Source organism: Castor canadensis, chromosome 1 (genome assembly GCF_047511655.1).
Source record: "Castor canadensis chromosome 1, mCasCan1.hap1v2, whole genome shotgun sequence".
Classification (NCBI taxonomy): Eukaryota; Metazoa; Chordata; class Mammalia; order Rodentia; family Castoridae; genus Castor; species Castor canadensis.
The window spans coordinates 12,013,073-12,031,603 of NC_133386.1; the positions used below are offsets into that span (position 1 = coordinate 12,013,073).

At 43.6% G+C, this 18,531-nt stretch overlaps 2 protein-coding genes across 3 annotated transcripts in view; both read right to left on the bottom strand.

The window, feature by feature from the left end:
* Tiam2 (TIAM Rac1 associated GEF 2) overlaps positions 1-18,531 on the bottom strand; it is a 247,951-nt gene that overhangs the window by 228,060 nt on the left and 1,360 nt on the right. The gene's annotated exons all lie outside the window — the stretch shown is intronic.
* Scaf8 (SR-related CTD associated factor 8) overlaps positions 815-18,531 on the bottom strand; it is a 182,512-nt gene continuing 164,795 nt past the window's right edge. The window contains exon 23 of one of the 2 annotated variants that reach the window (XR_012447396.1): positions 815-862. The gene's annotated coding sequence lies outside the window, so the exon portion shown is untranslated. Of the gene's footprint in view, positions 863-13,494; positions 14,991-18,531 lie in introns of those variants that run through there. The other variant, XR_012447398.1, reaches the window with a different exon arrangement.

Consider the following 18,531-nt stretch of genomic DNA (forward strand, 5'->3'; position numbering starts at 1 on the left):
TCCATCACATAGACCTATCAGTGAGTCACAGTGACTTCATGACATGAAGAGACAGAGAGGCTTAACGCTAGACAAGACTGCAGTCCCTAATCAGAATGCATCCAGGAGACAGACCTCAACCACACTAGCAGAACCAGGCTGAGGACAGACACTGGTGGAATTCCACCCTCCAGAGAAAAACCTAGGTTCTAATCTTGGCTCTCCCACAGGGTGTTCATTCTAATAGTAATAGATGTTACTTACCAGTAGTCACAGTGAGCCAGGTACCATACTAAGCATCTTATACGCTCAGTCATTGACTCCTTGAATCAACACAGGAGTAGAAGGTGTTATTCTCCCTGTTTTACAGAGAAGGCAACTGAACACAGAATAACTTGCTCAAGTTTTCTTATCTACAAAAGTAGTAAAGCCAGGATTCAAATCCAAGTCTCCCATTCTCCAAAGCAAGGGCTAAGGGAAACCCATCCACAGAGAACCAGGACATAGTTCATGTGGTTTTGAGTGATGAGATTTGCACAGAAACAACTATTCTACCAGTATGTGATAAAATGCCACAGGAAGAGAACAAAGAAAGTGTCGTGAGCATTTCTGCTGCAGAGGATTACACGAGTTGCAATAAGGTACAAATTTCATCTCTATAATTTAATGAAAGTTACAGTGAATTTCCAAATTGGTGACCTCTGTAATGGTAGGGCTGGGCTGACGGATAGTAGATACCTTCACAGTTCCTCCTTGAAAAAAGATCCTGAATTCAGAGATCCATGGAGTACAATCCAAAAGTTAGAGCTGGCTCTAGACGTGCCACCTGACTCTCCCTCAGGGTCACACTCTGCCTGGTCTCTCCTGGCACCATGTGCAAGACCTGAAATAGATAATGGAGACCTTGAAGGGATAGTGTGGTGGGTGCTCTTCAAATGCCTCATGGGACACAATGTTTTCATGAATTTTTGTTGCAGTATCAACAATGTCCAGTGTACAAAGATGTATCACACCACTTACTCATTCACCATACTTGAGGAAAAGCAATACAGGAAAGACTTCTTTGACAAATGATTGTGAGGATGGTACTACTCACAACAAAATAGCAATTTTCTTTTTAAACAAAAAAGTTTCAACATCACTGTCATATACTTGTTACACACCATGTATTGAAATTGCTACATGGTGCCTCAGTAAATGTCATTATTTGTTTACTTACTGTAGTTTGCTGAACTTGGCATACACCCAACATGGTTCTTGTGAAGGCTCGAAATTTCAGAACAAGGGCTATAGGTTATATAGCCAGCTCGGTAATATTAGGAGAATTTAGTATAAGGGAAAACATAAGAAAGACTGCTGTTCAACTCACATTTTTTATTTACTTGTGGAGAGAAATTTTTCTTGGAGACCTCATTTGTGCATTCCTTTATTGAGGTTTGGTTTGAACGTTTGACCCGTGGATCCCAAACTCACACAACATTCTTCTGCTGTAACATGTTTGCAGAAATAGTGTGACATTGAGAGCCAGAAGCCATTGCAGCTTCCATATGCTTTGAGTAGGGCATGCTCCCATTCTCCTTCATTCGTCAACTTCTAAGTGTGTGCTCTGAGCACAGCTCAAGTGCCTGGAACACCAGGACCAGTTCCTGTCTTGGAGAAAGTTCCAGTCTAGAGCAGGAAGAATGGGAGGCTGGGTTTTGGGGTGGAGGGCAGCTAAACCTCGTTGTCACGAGCAGGCGACAGTGTAAAATTGACCGTTAGTCAGGCGCTAAATAAATTAACTTAGGCAGGAACTAAGTTGCTCATACACACACTTTATTGCAGGGAGTTACAACCTCACCCGAGAGTACCTCAACCTTCCCCAATCCGTGCTCACCTTGCGACCTGATCTTAGTTCTCTGGTGGCTGGCTCCAAACCGGTTCCTGGCTAGTTCTCAGTCTCCATAGGCCTCCAGGACGCCCAGGAAATCTGACAGGCCATGGGGAGAGTCCCTGTCCACCTCGTCCAGGTCTGCTGTCCACCAACGTGATGTGTATTGTCCATCAGGAGGAAGTGGTGATGGTTTCGTGGTGAGTAGAGTTTATCCGTAGAGGAGCAGTTTATCAGAGCCACCTTAGGGTTGCTTCATTTGCATATCAGCACCAGTTTAGGATTAGCTGATCTGCATATTGGTACCAGTTTAGGGTTGACTGATTTGCATTTTGGGCACCATATGGTATGTGTTTACATCACAGGGCTTTCAAGTGCACACAATATTATTTTCATATAGGTTTTACAGTGTATTATATTTTTATATAATTTTCAATATGCTTAATACAAACTAAACATAATACTCATAACACTCATCCTTACCATCCTATCATCCTGGGGTTGAGGGCCATCCATCTCTTTCCTATCAGCGTGATGTTTTTGGATGGCTACAGCCTCAACTCCATGCCCTAGTCGCCATGTTTCTATCTGAAGATGCGTTCAAGTGTGATTTGAAAGGACCTGGGCATGCTTTGTGAAATATCATTGCACGTCAGAGCCTCAACAAAAGGGAAAATAGGAAATGGTGAATGTTAAAGCTTAATTCTGCAATGCAATTCCCACTGTAATATTTTCTTTATATAAATAAAAGGGATGCATGTGCCTGTTGATTCAGTGGCCATGGAAAGACAGTGAGAAGGAAATTGACAGTAGGGACCAGGGTGAGGAGTCGAGATCTCCGGCTAATAAAAGGACAATCAGCTCTCATTTATCTTCTTTGTGACTGTCTATGCTATGCAAATGAAGGAGCACCTGATGTCAAAGCTGCCCTTTCTCTTGCAGTCATTAATTAAGGCAGCTGTTTGTATGGTTTACAGCGAGGCCATACAGCACAAGCTCATTAAGACCATGGGCTCTGAAGTCAAGTTCATCTGAGGGAAATCCAGTCCATTACATTCTATCTGACTTGGACCCAGTCACCCTGCCTCCCTGTGGCCTCAGGTTCCTTCTGTAGAAAGTGGAAATAGTTCCACTCATGGCATTCTTGCGAAGTCACTAAGATCAAATTGTAAGGCCCTTAGCACATTCCTCAGGCCTGTGACAGGTACACATTTAAAAAATATTAGCATCCTCTGTATTTAAGTATCAAATTTTCCAAAATCACAAGTAGGATTTATATGATATATAAAGCCATATATATACATATATATGCATATATGTGTGTTTGTGTATATATATATATATATATATATATATATATATATATATATATATAAATAAGTTGGCCTGCCTGGGCTTTTAAAACCTGGACTGCACAGTGCTATGTCCTGGAGTCCCTAGATTTCTCAATGGAAGAGGGAGGCGTTGGTAAAACTCAAACGCATACTGCTGTCACTGCCACACGTCTATTTGTATACTTGCCCCAGTGGTCTATTTAGTAGCAGAGTATCTGTATTTATTTATTTAATTTTTTTTGTGGTACTGGGATTTGAACTCAGGGCCTCACACTTGCTAGGCAGGTGTTATGCCACTTGAGCCACTCCACCAGCCCCCAGCAGTCTATTTAGCCTCTCGGGGAAAAGCTTCCTTAATCATGAAATTAGCCATTTACCATGTAGCCAGAATGCACCAAAAGAGAGCTGTCAGGCTCTCCATTTCTCAGGAAATGTTCTGGAAGGCCTGGGACCAGAACAGGAGGGGCTCTGTGTGGAATAAAGAGAGCTGGGCCCACTCAGAGTCAGGCCCTGTGTTGCTTATATGGGGTTTCCCCCATCTGGGGAGGCAGCGGGGGTATTTATTCCTCACACACACAATGGTCTATCTCATAGAATAACTAGTAGGTCACATTTCTGCCGAGCTGTGAAAAAATGTTTCCAGCAGTCCTTGTGGACTGGAGACCTTGCCTCCCTTCCAGTCACACGTGTGGTTTAGCTCGGCATTAATCTCACTCTGCAAATTCTTTGGGCGTTACTCTATGCAAACAACAAAGTGGAAACCAGTTTTTCTGTGTGTGGTTTTAGCTTAGTGATTATGACACTGAAGGTTCTCATGATGGAAAAATGCACACGGAAGACCTAACAGAACCCTTTGAGCACAAGGAAGAGAATCCCCGCCTCAACCTGAGGTGCAGTGAGAGGCCCCCCAACACTAGTGCCCGGTCTCCTCAGAGAAAAGGAGGGCATTCTCTGGGCTCTTTTTTGGGGACAAAGAAAAAACAGTCTGCACCATTTTTATGGAGATTCACCTACAAACTTTAGCTAAGAATTCACTCAGGGCTAGAGATGTGGCTGAGTGGTAGGGTGCCTGCCCAGAATGTGCAAGGCCCAGGACTATTAAACAAACAGAACAAAACAGAACACTCAAATCACAGAAACAAACAATAGTTCAGTGAGTGATCTTGTATCAGAGCTTTCCTAAAAATAACATTGATCATGGAGACAAATCCAGATGCCTTCCCCCTCCTAAATCCCATAGACCCCAGTAATGTCCTAGTTTAAATACTAAGTCATATAGACAGAACAGTATACCATTTGAAAATACAATATCCCTTTCATGAAATTTGTCATTAAAAAATACTCCAGTATAAGCCAGATGCGGGTGGCTTAGGCCTGTAATCCTAGCTACTCGGAGGCAGAGATCAGGAGGATTGCTGTTCGAACCCAGTCCAGGCAAATAATTCACGAGACTTTATTTAAAAAAAAAAACCATCATAAGGGTTGTTGTAGTGGCTCAAGGTGTAGCCCCTGAGTTTAAACCCCAGTACCACAAAACAAAACAAACAAACAAAAACTATAATATAATGGGAAGAAATTTTTTTTGGTGGTACTGGGGATTGAATTTAGGACCTTGTTCTTGCTAAGGCAAGAGCTCTACCACTTGAACCATGCCCCCCCACCCCCAATCCAAGAAGTTTGTTTTTGAAATAATCCTTGTGAAGGAAGGTGCTTCACCTGCCTTCCTCTGCAAGTTGTTTAAAGGCATAGAAGCCGAATCAGTACACATTTATTACCTAGGACATAGTAGGTGCTATAAACTAAGCATGAGTATGGCTGTGGTTAGTGATTCAAAAACAACCAAAAACACTTCACTGTCTTACTCTCCCAGGGGACATTGCAGTGCAGGACGGGAAAGGCCCCAACACTCAGCCCAGTTGCCACCATGTTTGGAGACTCGTGTGGATCACAGGATTGGGTAAGTGGGGGGAAGTGGGGTGAACTTGCCTTGCAGAAACTTGAGTTTGAGATTTAGCAGTTCGATATGTTTCAAAAAGAAAAAAACCTAGTCTTTTTCAGTCTTTCTGTTTTTAAGATGTTCTCAACAACAGCCTTTCATGAGTAGGAAGCCTATAACCCAAAAGAATGTGAATGGCCTATTTTGGATAAAATGCACTGATTTTAGGAGAGGGAAAACCATATGAGCTCAAGGTGTTTGTACATTTCCACATTGCCAAAGCCCAGCCCTCTCCTGGAATACACAAGACACCCCTAAGTGTTGAACAAATGAATTACCAAATTAATAAATGACTCAAAGGTAAGGAATCCCATCACCATTCAGCAGAAGAAAGGAGAACACTGTTAACTAGAAGGTGGAAGACAAGAAAAAATAATTCAAGTCAGGACCTGCAGGCGTAATGTACTGGAGACGTGCTTCTGTTTTATTTCTCTTACTTTGTCTTTCCTTCCAATTTAAAAACCTGGTGGGTAATGCTGTGTGATATTCAGGAAAATGGTGTAGACAAAAAAGGATAAAATTAGGCTGGGTATGGTGGTTCATGCTTGTAATCCCAGCCATGTGGCAGGCATAGGTAGGAGGGTCACAGTCCCAGGCCAGCTTCAGGAAGAAATGTGAGACCCTAGCTGAAAAATAAAGCAAAAAAGGGCTGGGAGTGTGGCTCAAGTGGGGTGCTCCTGCCTAGCAAGTGTGGGGTCCTGAGTTCAAACCCCAAGAACTGCCAAAAAAAAATTTTTAAAAAAAGAATAAAACTACTGGCCATGGTTGTACATATGCGCTTATGCATCTATGTTAACAAAGTCGGGTGGTTTGAGTTGCATGATTTTCTAAGCTAAAAAAGGAGCTTGCAACACATGAAGTACACCCCTCACCTTGCAGATGAGAAAAGTGTGATCAGAAAAATCCAACGACTTGGCTACAGTCCTTGGCACAGCTGGCTGAACATTTAAAAGCCATATCTTACCATTAATTATTGCTTTGGGGGCGGAGAGAGATCAAATAACCAAATAACATTTCTCCAGACAGGCTCCATATCAGCCCCAAACATTGGGCTCATTTGATCTGACCAATTCATTGATTGCTTTTGCCTTGATTTTGAACAAAATCTCCAAAATAATGGTTTAACCTTTATTTTGCATAAAAATGATGGTGGGGGCAGGAGTAGGGGGGTGGGGAGAAGATGTCTGTTGCAAACGCATAGGTCTGGCCCCACCTCTGGAGATTCTAACTTTGCAGCTCTGAAGGTGAAGAATCTGAATTTTGACAAACACAGCTGGGTGACTGGGACGCAGAAACTGAATGCTGGGAGAGTGTGTCCTAAGGACCCAGGCTCAGCCCAGGGCTGCCCAGGAACTTGCACCACCCACTGATTAGGGAGCTGCTGAAAGGAAACTGGCACCTATGGTGCTTGGAAGAGACACAGGCATGGTAGTATATACCTGAAGCTGGGGCAAGAGGGTTGAGAGTTTGAGGCCAGCCTGGGATACATAGTGAGACTCTGTCCTGAGAGACAGAGTGAGAGAGAGGAGAGCGGGTGGAGAAAGGGAGAGAGAGAGAGCAAGAAAGAGAGCGAGACGGAGAAGGAGGACGAGGAGGAAGAAGAAGAAAGAAAGAAATATATATTCATTGCAGCATTATTCACAGTAGCTAAGAAACAGAAACAACCTAAATGTCTATCAACTGACAAATGGATTTTTTTAAATGTGGTACAGGTACACAATGGAATACTATTCAGCCATAAAACGATTAGAATCTTGTCATTTGCAGTGACATGGATGGAATAGGGGATCATTACATTAAGTGAAATAAGCCAGCACAGAAAGACAACTACCATGTACTCACACTCCTATGTGGCATCCAAAGAAGTTGATATAGAAGTTGATTGCAGTATGGTGGTTACCAGAGGCAGGGAGAGTAGGGGAAGTGTCAATCAATGGGTACAGAGTTTCACTCAGATAGGAGCAAGAAGTGCTGGTGTACCCGTGCATAATAAGAGACTATAGATAACAAGCATTTGCTGTACATTTCAAAAAGCTAGAAGAATTGTGAAAATTTTCCCCTAAAGAAATGTTTAAGGAGATAAGTACACTTAATTTAAATATTATGAAATGTATACATGTATCAAAACAAAACATGGTATTCTATTAACATGTATAATTTTTACGTTTTTCTGTATCAGTTAAAAATAAAAATTAAAAATATAAGTAAGCCAGGCACAGAGGCTCACAGCCTCTGTAAGCTACTTGGGAGGCAGAGATTAGGAGGATTGTGGTTCAAAGGTATACCATGCAAAAAGTTAGTGAGACCTCATCTCAACTGATGGGCTGGGAGTGATGGCACGTACCAGTGATCCCACCTAAACAGGAGGTTGCAGGTGGGATGAGACTGGTCTGAGGCCAGTGCTGTAAGGGGAAGAATAACAGAGGTGACTCCATTTTGGATGAGAGAGAAATAACAAGTCTTTCATCAAAGTAACAAAATGCAGTTGCACAATGTGGGTTGTGGGCCTTAAGGCCAGGACGAGTTGGGCAAACTTCCAAGGCCAAGCTGAGAAGACAAGACCTGCCTGGAATGTCCGCTTCAATAAGGAGAAGGACGGATGGGTGGTCAGATTGAATGAGAGGTTGACTAGGCTCTAATCAATCACAAATATAGAATGGTTGAACCTAAGCCAGTTAGTGCCCTATATCATATCCTGAACTTCAGCTATTGTTTGGCTTAGCCCTTTCACAAAGTCCCACCTGTCAGGGTGCTTTGCTATCCTTTCAATAAACTTTGTGCTTGCTTTAACTCTTAACTCTAGTCCTGCGTCTTCACTCATTGACTGAATCAGGAGAACAATACTCCAGTTTCAGTACCAGCCAAAACACCCCATAAGATCCTACCTGAAAAATAACTAAGGCTCAAGTAGTAGAGGCCTTGAGTTCAAATGTTAGTGCTGCCAAAAAAAAAAGTGAAAAATGAACATACAAATTGTAGTTGGTGACCAGTGTTATATTCAAAATTACTTATTTTTCTTAGCTATTTGACACCTTGTGAAAGTCAAGTTCACTTTTCAAGAGCAAGCTACCATAATTATAATGACCAAAGAATGCCACAGAGATCTAAAAAATCCCGTAAGGAAAGGAGACAGCACTCACATTTGCTTTGCCATAGAAGGTGTACAATGAATGTATGTTTACAAATGAATCCAATACCAAGGATCACAAAATGGTATTAACATTCAGATAATGCCTCTGAATTGGTAAACCCCAAAACTTGGAAATTATAAAATCAATCAATCCTTCATTGAAAAAATGATCACTCCTGTTTAAGAAGGAAGAGACTACAAATCTGCCAGGAAATGACAGGCCAAGAAGCCCAATGCTTCAGAGGAAATTTTTCTCCCTGGAATCAGGCTATACTTCTGCATCCCCACTTTTCCATTACCCTAAACCACAGGGTTTTGCAAAGCTCAGTGTGTTTAAATGAAAGTCCAAGAGGAACAGAGACTTTCCAAAGCTCGGACGGCATTGTACCAAGATACTTCAAAGCAGGGCTTAAGCAAAACTCAGAAGTAATAATATTCACCGACTCACCAGACGTTTGTACTGTCTTCACACAAAATGACGAAGAAAGGCCAGGTGGAGAACCATTCTGAGGGGTGCAGTGGTGCTTAGTGACAACGACTGTCTCATTGCCTTCAGGGTTGGTATTGCGCTCCTCTGTTTGCCTGGTTTGCATTCTCGAAGTAAGGCTCTGTCTGTGAGTCAGTCTGTGAAGATGCTTGACTTGGCAGCGGTGTGGCCCTCCCTTTCCAGACCTCAGCAAAAGTCCAGGAGAAACTGAAAGGCCAGTGCTTGCACTCCTGCCCTGTGCCATCTGCCATGGTCCCAGCTGCCCTGGCCAAGAGCCACAGTGGAAGGAGGAGGCTGGAAAGACCAGCTGTGTCCTGAGCTAAACTCTGCTCAGTGAGGCAGCTAGGAAGCCGGAAAGGATCAACTGGGAGACTTCTCCTTTTCCTTCTCTCTCTGTTTCTCTGTCTCTGTCTTTCTCTCTCTTCCCTCCTCCCCCTCTTTCTCTACACTCCATCCCTCTTTTTTTCTTATAAAAATAAAAAGATAAAAAAACTGGGGCTGCATGTGGTATGATGATACATGCCTGCAGTCCTAGCTATTTGCGGGGTGCGGGTAGGAGGATCCTGGTCTGAGGTCAGCTCTGGCAAAAGCTCAAGACCTTACCTGAGAATAAAAAAGAGAGAAAGAAAGAAAAAGGGCTGGAGATATAGCTCAAATGGTAGAGTGCCTATCTAGAAAGAGTGAGGCCCTGAGGTCAAACCCCAGAGCTGCAAAAAAAATTTTTTTAATAACTAAATAAATAAAACTCACAAAAATATTGAACTGGTGAAGATTTCTACAGACAGTATTGGTCTTTTCTCGGCTAACTCTTTCCAACTTGGCCCTTTGCTTTCAAAGTAAGATACAAGATTCACAGAAACTGTGAAAAATACCCCCAAAACAAAGAAACTTCAAACTGGGTGCCATGGCTCACATCTATAATCCCAGCTACTCAGGAGGCAGAGATCAGGAGGATCGTGGTTTAAAGCCAGCCCCAGCAAATAGTTCATGAGACCAAATCTCAAAAAAGCCATCATCATAGGGCTATGGAGTGGCTCAAGGTGTAGGTCCTGAGTTCAAGCCCCAGTACTACAAAAAAAAAAAGTAGAAAGAGACTTCAATAACTACCCCTTATTAGGGTAGCAAATTACACTTTAGTCTGCAAAGCACCACCCAATGGTAACCTGCGCCTGTACTGTCACCTACAGGATCAGCGATCATCCACAGCACCGCATCACATCCTAAAGAGGCTGGTGAGATAAGGTGGCTCAGAACATTGAATTGCACTTGGAATATATCCTATGGAATGACTTTCAGACTTGTAACACAGTTCCGACATTCTCCAAGCCTGCCAAGTTTCCATATGAACAGGGAGGGCACGGCCGTTTAAACATTAAAAACTCAAATCCTTGGACAATCCTTCCTACAGTGGACCAAGAAATTAATTTGCAATCTGCATCCATTTATTCACAAGTGAGACAGGTTTCCGATAAGACTGTCCATCCAGTAACGGCCTGGTTCCTGTGGACGCACCTTTGTGAATTAGATGACTGCCTTAGAGCCACAGGGCCATAAAATTTCCAGTCCGGGAAGGAAGCTGGGATCGTCATTTTAGTTCTCTGTTTGCAATTTCCCAGAATCGCTGGGGAGTTCGAGAGAAGAATCAAGAAGACATGGAGAAAACTCCAGCCCGGAGGCCTCTCCAGTGTTTCAAAGTCGTTCTTATCCTGAGTGCTTCCGCATCTCAGATCAGCCTCATCGTCCCAGCTCTGCCATCCGTGAATAGGTGCATTGATTTGTGGTAGGTAAGTGCCAAGCACCCAGTCCAGGAAGTTGTCATCTGAATGATTTACCTATGTGTCCCGAGCCCCACGGGCACTAAGGAGAAGGATGCTTTGCTCATAAATCTGGCCTGTGTCAACATTCATCGAGGGTAATCCAAGCTGGCAGTCAAAGGCACTTTCGGTAAGCTCCAACTTTTCTCTTATTAAAACTTTAAAAGAATATATTACTGACTTCTGGGAAATGCTGTCTTCAGGAAGCTCAGCTTGAGTAGAACCTAGCAGTGTTGAGTTGCCGGCCACAAATACAAGAAGGCCCCGTATGTGCGTGTGATCTGCCAGCCGAGCTATGTCACAGCTTCCCAGACTCCATGGGTGTCTCTGCCCAAACACAGCCACTGTGCATGCTCGGGTGGCCCTGATGATTGTGCCATCCAGAAAAGAGGGTGAATAAGTACTGAAGTGACAGATGAAGGTCACATCCAAAGTGAATGCTCCTTTCCTCAGAGAGGGACATAGATTGAAGAAGAAACCGGGACCATTTACTCATGGGGGTGGGAATCTGCCCTCTAGAGGGCAGAGCTGTTGGACTATTGTCACTGTCCTGATCTCTGGTGTCACTGAGGGTGTGTGCCCCCAAGTCTGCCCCGGATCATCCACTGGGATGTGGGAAGAAGATACCAGCATTTTTAATTTGTATTTACTTTTAAAGAAACCTTTTTTTGCATTTCTATTTTTTATCTTTTAATTGAACACACACTAGTTTTACAGAAACTACATACTAGCTTTACATACGTGATATGTAAGCAATTGAAAGTTGGGAAGGTTGATTCTAACACCATAAAATACACTTTTTAAAATTTGGGGGAACCTATATTTTATTGATGGCCATAGTCAGAAGATTTTGGGGGAAATGTTACAGGGACCTGCATTGATGGTGGCAGTGGTGGGGGTAAGAGCTGCTACAAAGGAAAAAGAAACTTGGTGAGCCACTGGGTGTAGGGAATGAAAGGATATGGATAAAATATATCCCCAACAGAGACAAGGCTGGTGGTGCTGATTCCATGAGAAGGGTTGGAGCCCCAAGGACCAGTGATCCCGGAGGACATCATCCAAATAAGAAAGAGATAAGAGTCATGGAGGAAAGTGGGGGACTTCAGGGTCACAGAGGTCAAGTGAAGACAGACTTTCAAGGAGATAATTTGGGCCACAGTATCAGGGAGGTCAAGCAGATGACCTGAGAAATGACTCTCGGAATTCCACAAACTCCTTAAAGACTTCTTAAGGAGTGACTTCAGTGGAGAGGGAAGGGTGGACACTGGGATGTGGGTATTAAGAGGGGAAGGAAGGGACAGGAAATAAAGTCAGCAGGCAGTGCTTAGATTTCAGCTTTTAAAATGTCAGTGTAAGGGTCAGAGCTGTTGGGGGTGGGAAGGCTCATTGTGTAGGCTTTTCCCTTCATCTGGGATCCCAGAGAGTTCCCTGAGTCTACTTAAATTGTGTGAAGTGGCAACCGGGGCTCAGGGCAGTGGGACACGGGGTGAGGAGATGATAAGGTGTTCTGTCCTGTTCCACAACTTTCCAGAAGGTGCAGATTTTGTGTGTGTGTTCATGTGAGTATGAAAGAGAATATAAGTTCACTCTAGTTTTACAAAGACAGAAGGGATACATAATTCTCAAATCTACACACTGATTCAAAGTTTGGAAATGTATCCCAAACTTCACATCTTATTTGATATTTTAATGTCAGAAGATATGAACAGAAATAAATGGTGGGAAGAAGTTTGAAGTCATTTGGGCATCGGTATCGGTCTCACCCACAAGCAGCTGACCATCTGGTATCTCTTGGATGTGATGTCTGGAAGGGTGACCAAGGTTTTCCACAATTTTGTTGAATCTCTGACACCTAGGGCCTCAGCATTTGAGCCTTGTCCAGGTGCAAAATTGTGTGCTCTCCATCGACAAGTGTCAAAATAAATTCACAGTCACAGGTGGAAACTAATTAATGCTTATAAAACTCTTTGGGAGCCATAGATGAAAAGGGTATTTAAACATAGTATTATTATAGGCTAATGATGAACAAACCAGATTCTCCCAGAGAATAAGCTGTGTCCTGAGAAGAGTCAGTCATTTTGGAAGCCCTAGGACATATTTTAGGTGAAAAGCAATAATTACTGATAATTCCTTAGTGGCCAGTTTTTGGTTTCTAGAATTATCTTAATGGCTCATATCTGTGGACACCTGTGGCTCTCAAATAGAATGTCAGCATCTGTTTCATAGAATCAGACCCCGAGGATGAAGGGCCACCTGGTCCTTTGCTCATTATGTCTCACCCGTGACATCTATCCCAATGGCCACCAGCCCATTCCTCCAGCCTGGAACTATTGCCACTCTTTCTCATTTTCTTCAGGCTAAAGCCTTAAAAGTCCTTCCTGCCATCTTTCCATCTTTGCAACCAAAGCAAAAAAGATTTTAGTTTTGGTTGTCATAAGAGTTTTCTCATATCCATCCTTGGTCATTCACTCCTCTCTTCCTGTATTCCTTCTGTCTTTATAAAACTAGAGTGGACTTACATTTTGTCATATACACATCCTTTAAAAATCTGATCCCACTGGTAAGGCCCCAGATTTTATGCAATAATGACTTTTAAAAATTGTACCAATTTTCATGTATTCATCCAGTGAGTTTTGTGCATAATGATTTGCACAAAAATAAACATAGCATATCTCTAGGGGTTTCCAGGCACATATAAATTCTCAGAGAGTGATTCAACTTGCCACTGAGTGTTAAGCTAAAGAGCGTTTTTTTTTTTTTCTTTTATTCGTATGTGTATACATGTTTGGGTCATTTCTCCCCTGAGGCTGTTTTTGTATTGTTTGTTTTGGTGCTGGGGATGAACACAGCATGCATTCTACCACTGAGCCACATTCTCAGTTGGGGTCTTTTATTTGTTTATTTTATTTAGGTTTCTTTTTTGGTCTTTTATTTGTTTATTTTATTTAGGTTTCTTTTTTATTATTTTTTTGCAGTGCTGACTGAACCCCGGATCTCCCCTGCATGCTAGGTAAGTACTGTACCAGTGAACTACAACCCCAGTTTAGCTCTTTCATTTACTTACTTATTTTTGGTTTGTTTGCTTTTTTTTTTTTCCAGTGCTGATGAACCCAGGGCCTCCTGCATGCTAGGCAAGCACCCTCCCATCCCCAGCCACCCCCAGCTGCTGAAGTCTTCCTTTGATCAATGGACTCAGATGTTAAAATACTAATTCCTGCCTCAGGTTGGTAGTGACCACTGGTACCACTGATGACACCTGGTTAGAAGACGGTAAGAATGGGGTTCGGAACTGGCTCCTGCCCACACGGTCCTACGAACCCATCAGTGCCGTTGATTGTGAGGGGAGAGCGTCAGAGCATGGATGGCTCAGCGTCACCACGACGTGGGCTTCTGAACAAGCAGATCACGGTGTCTGTGGGAAGGATACCCCCGGCAGGAGCTCTGCCAGGAAAAAGAGATGATGGCAGAGAGAAGGATAGAAGCCGTGAGAAACAGGGCATCGTGGAACTATGTCTTGGCAAAGGGAGAAGGACTAAAGTGCAAAGACGAAAGTGAAAATCCAGAAATTATTCCAGGTATGCTTTGGACAGTTTCTTCTGGGCTTGAATTCTCTGTGCAGATGTCCAGTGTGCTTCCAGGGGAGCACTTTGCACACCCCTAAGTCTGTGAGCGCATGTTTGGGACAAGTGAGGGTGCATTTGTGTGTGTTTGTAAGGCAGGTGGGGCTGGCACTTGCTTGCAGATTGACATCTCTCTTGGCTCAGATGTTCAGGTGGGGCAACAGTACAGTATGTGCCTAACACTAAAGGATCTATCTACCCCTAAGTGCGCACTCCTAAAATCTCAGACAGAAGCCACAGAAGTAACACAGAGGTAACAAAAAGTGCGTGTGTGTGTGTGTGTGTGTGTGTGTGTGTGTGTGTGTGTCCCTACAATGAGTTTGGCACAAATGCAAATGTGTGCCACATTTTAACCCTCTAGAACTTTACAGTGCAAATTAGGACCCTGGCTCTAAAAATGTGGCAATAAAACAGCAAATGTTGGAGTTACAGTCTCTCAGCAGGCTGGGAAGAGGGTTTATCTTAGGTCCTCAGGTAGCAGCTAATACAAAGAGGAAGTAATAGAAGGCGGAGCAATGCAGGGACAAAAGTTTCAAGCCCACAGAGCACGTTTTTCTTATCCAAACACATCAAAGTCTCATAAATGCCAGACTCTGAGCACAGTCCCTATTCATATTAGTCAGACTGTGATGTGCATATAAAGAGTTAGCAGAATAGTTACCAATAACAAGAAGTTTTATTTTTCAATTTTTTTTGGTTCTTCTTATGTGGGTCAGGCTGGCCTTGAACTTGCGATGCTCCTGCTTTAGTCTCTTGAGTGCTGGAATTATAAGTGTGAATCACCACACTGAGTATTAGAAGTTTGGAAATAACTCAAGTATAGAAATGTAGACACACTGTTAGCACCCAGATTAGTGAGAAGGAGGAAATCATTCAGCTTATCTCAAAAGCTAGTCTGTTAGCTGGGCACTGGTGGCTCATGCCTGGAATCCTAGCTTCTTGGGAGGCTAATATTGGGAGGATTGAAGCCCAAGGGTGGCCCAGGCAAATAGTTCATGAGACTCCATCTCCAAAATAACCAAAGCAAAATGGACTGGAGGAAGAGTTCCTACTTTGCAAGTGTGATGCCCTGAGTTCTAGTCCCACTAAAAAAAAGAAAGTCTTTTGAGGAAAGTAGTTTTAATTTTTACTCAAAAATCATTTTGAATAATTGATGTGATCTCTCAAGAATTCACTCCTGCTAACAAGATGGCTTCAAGAAACCCAATAATGACTTCTCAAGTGGTAGAGTGCCTGCCTAGCAAGCATGAGGCCCTGAGTTCAAACCGCACAGTACCACCAAAATGACAACAACAACAACAAAAGCTTTTGCTGGGCACTGGGAGCTCACACCTGGAATCCTAGCTACTTAGGAGGAGAGATAAGAAGGATTGCAGTTTGAAGCCAACCCCAAGCAAATAGCTTGGGAGACCCTATCTCAAAAAAACCCATCACAAAAATGGGCTGGTGGAGTGGCTCAAGCAGTAAGAGGCCTACCTAGCAAGTGTGAAGTCCTGAGTTCAAACTCTAGTGCCACCAAAAAAAAAAAGGTAACCCAGTAATGTCCCAAGTTGACGGAGTCACTCTCCAAGCTGAAGCATAGAACATGTCAGAACTAATGGTTTCCTCCTGTATCACCATCACTTCCTCTGCCTTCCACAATGGCCCTGTGTCAGAGTTCATATGAGCAACACTGCTTCCACCTCCACCTCGCTATTCCAGGCTTGCAGGAGGGGCAGAACTTCTTTGTCCTTTGAGTCCCTAGAACCCCGGCACATGACTCACTAACAGCAAGTGTTCCATGAATGCCAGCCAAAGTGTGGAGAAATATGGTTGGGGACATGATCTAGAGCTTTGCTAACAGGACAAAGGAACCTGAACTTGATCCATCAGAGGCCAGAATAAGCCCCAGGTTGTGAGCAGAGGATGAGATGAGAAACAAAATATGCTGAAGTCCAGCAATGGGGGGTACCAGAGCAGGAATCCAGCCTGGAAGCCACAACCAGAGGCTACAGGGACAGAAAGTAAGCAGCTCTAAATTGTTCTGAGAGAAAGGTAGAACTTGGTGGCACTTTCTAGGGGAGGAAGGACATGACAGAGCCAGAATTGACTCCCACGTTAGAGATCAGATGACTCCTAACTGACTTGAGGATGATGAAGTAGAAGGGGCAGAAAAATGTGAATATATTCACTCTGGGTCATGGTGTAACTCAGAAGAGGGTTGGGCCAATGATTCAAACCACACAGTCACCCTCACTGACACTCTTCTGAGAGAAGAAAATGTTTCATCAGAATAGGGCCAAGCATGTGGGCACCCCGTAGATCTGCTTGTCTACCTGCTGAAACAAGCAGTCAGCTCTCTTTTCCAGGAGAGAGGTCTACAGGTACACATTGACACTACCCAGAGAAGTGTGTAGGTGGGTCCTTTATGTGCAAAGCCTCTGAGAGCCCTAGAGAAAGAGGTGGGCTGGGGCAATGGCAGCTGCTATGGGGACAGAAGCAGGGGTTCCTAAGCCCTAAGCTGTTTGTGCTGCCTGTTGTGTGCAGACCACAGCTGGCCTGCTGACCAGGGCACACAGAGGCTTTATCAAGGGATGCAGTGGCAGTTCTGGGAGCGGACACAGCTTCCAGCTGCCATCACTGAGTCTCTCCTGTGGAGGAGACCATTCTCCCTTTAAGAAGGTGTGGCCCTCAAAATGCTGCAATGAGGCAGTAGGGTCCCAGTATTCCAAATGTTCCTGTACCTGGAAATTCAAACAACAATCCAAGACAGAAACAACCAATCAGTAGGACCCACTAGAAAGAAACAGCCAATCAATAGGGCCCAGGAGAAAGAAGCAGCCAATCAGTGAAAGGTAAACTCCATGAAAGTCTGTTCTTTATCTTATATCTGCACACAGTAGCTACATTTACCTTGTTGCTAGGCTGCCTGCTGTGCCTCTTAAAAGCATATTAATAAATCTTTGCTTCTCCTACTTTCCCCTCTCAATACATTCTCTTCCCAGCTTGCAGCTCCAAAATCTACAACATTTTGATGGCCTGTATGGGGAACTCCATATAGGAAATTCCATATGGGAATTTATCTTTCCAAGGACTTTATCTGCTCTTTCCCATATCGCTTATATCCCATAAGGTACAGAACTTGTCTGTCCTCTCTTTTCCAAGTCTCCACTTCCAACACATGGCACATCTTTATTTTCACTTTCGAATCCCTTCTGGCCTTCCCCAGAGAGGCCATCTTATTTATGTATGCATGTATGTATTTATTTATTTTGCGGTACTGGGTTTTGAATTGGCACCTTCATCTTGAGCCACTCCACCAGCCCTTTTTTGTGATGGGCTTTTTCAAGATAGGGTCTTGTGAACTATTTGCCTGGGCTGGCTTTGAACTGTGATCCTCCTGATCTCTGCCTCCTGAGTAGTTAGAGATACCATCTTTGCCCATTGGAGGATGATCTGGAGCCAGTGGTGAGTCATCCCTTTTCCCTGGTCAGGACTGATCACCTTGATGTTGAGTCCTCTGATTATATTCCAGTATTCAATTATACCCGACATGTCCCCAACAGACTAACCACAGCCCTCTGCAAGAACAACCCCTGCCCATCTCAAAGCAGTTACAAGAGGAGCAGATGTCCACCCCATTTAAAACTGGATTGGTTTTGTTGTTCTGTCAGGGGGGAATGTGGAGGAAGTCCTCCCCTGCCTTTTAAGGAGACATAGTGGGAGATACCAAGGACTGGATGGAATGCAGAAGTGAGTCAAGCACACAAAATGGGCCAAATGGAAGGCGGAAGTGATAGTCAAGCCAGAAAATATTCCTGTGCTGCAAAATTCAAGCCATGAGCTGAGGAAGAGATAACTAATCACTAAGGCCTACAAAAAGGAGACAGTCAACCCAAAGTAGCCTCACCCAAGGTATAGAACCTACACTCAGTCCTGTCCCTGCAGGTATACTCCTGGCTAGCTGTCCACCTTTTTTTTTTTTCTTTCCTTTTAATAGTGTCCTAATAAATCTTTGCTTTTCCCTTTCTCTCACCTTGGTAAATTCTTTTAAAACCCATAGCTCCAAAATCTCTGGCACCTCTGAACCTGGACACTTCTGTTGAGAATACTAAAGAACAGACAGACAAGGAACAGACTGACAGTGTCCTCTACCAGTCAGAGGAGACTCTGGGGTTCAGAGGCACAGCACATCCCTCAACTCTGCAGAAAGCTGGGATCCTCTGCCACTGACATCTTCATGTGGCATGGATATTGTACAGGTACAGGAATGGGACCTTACAGGAACTTATAGCCACACTTTGAAGCCTCCAAAAAGCCTA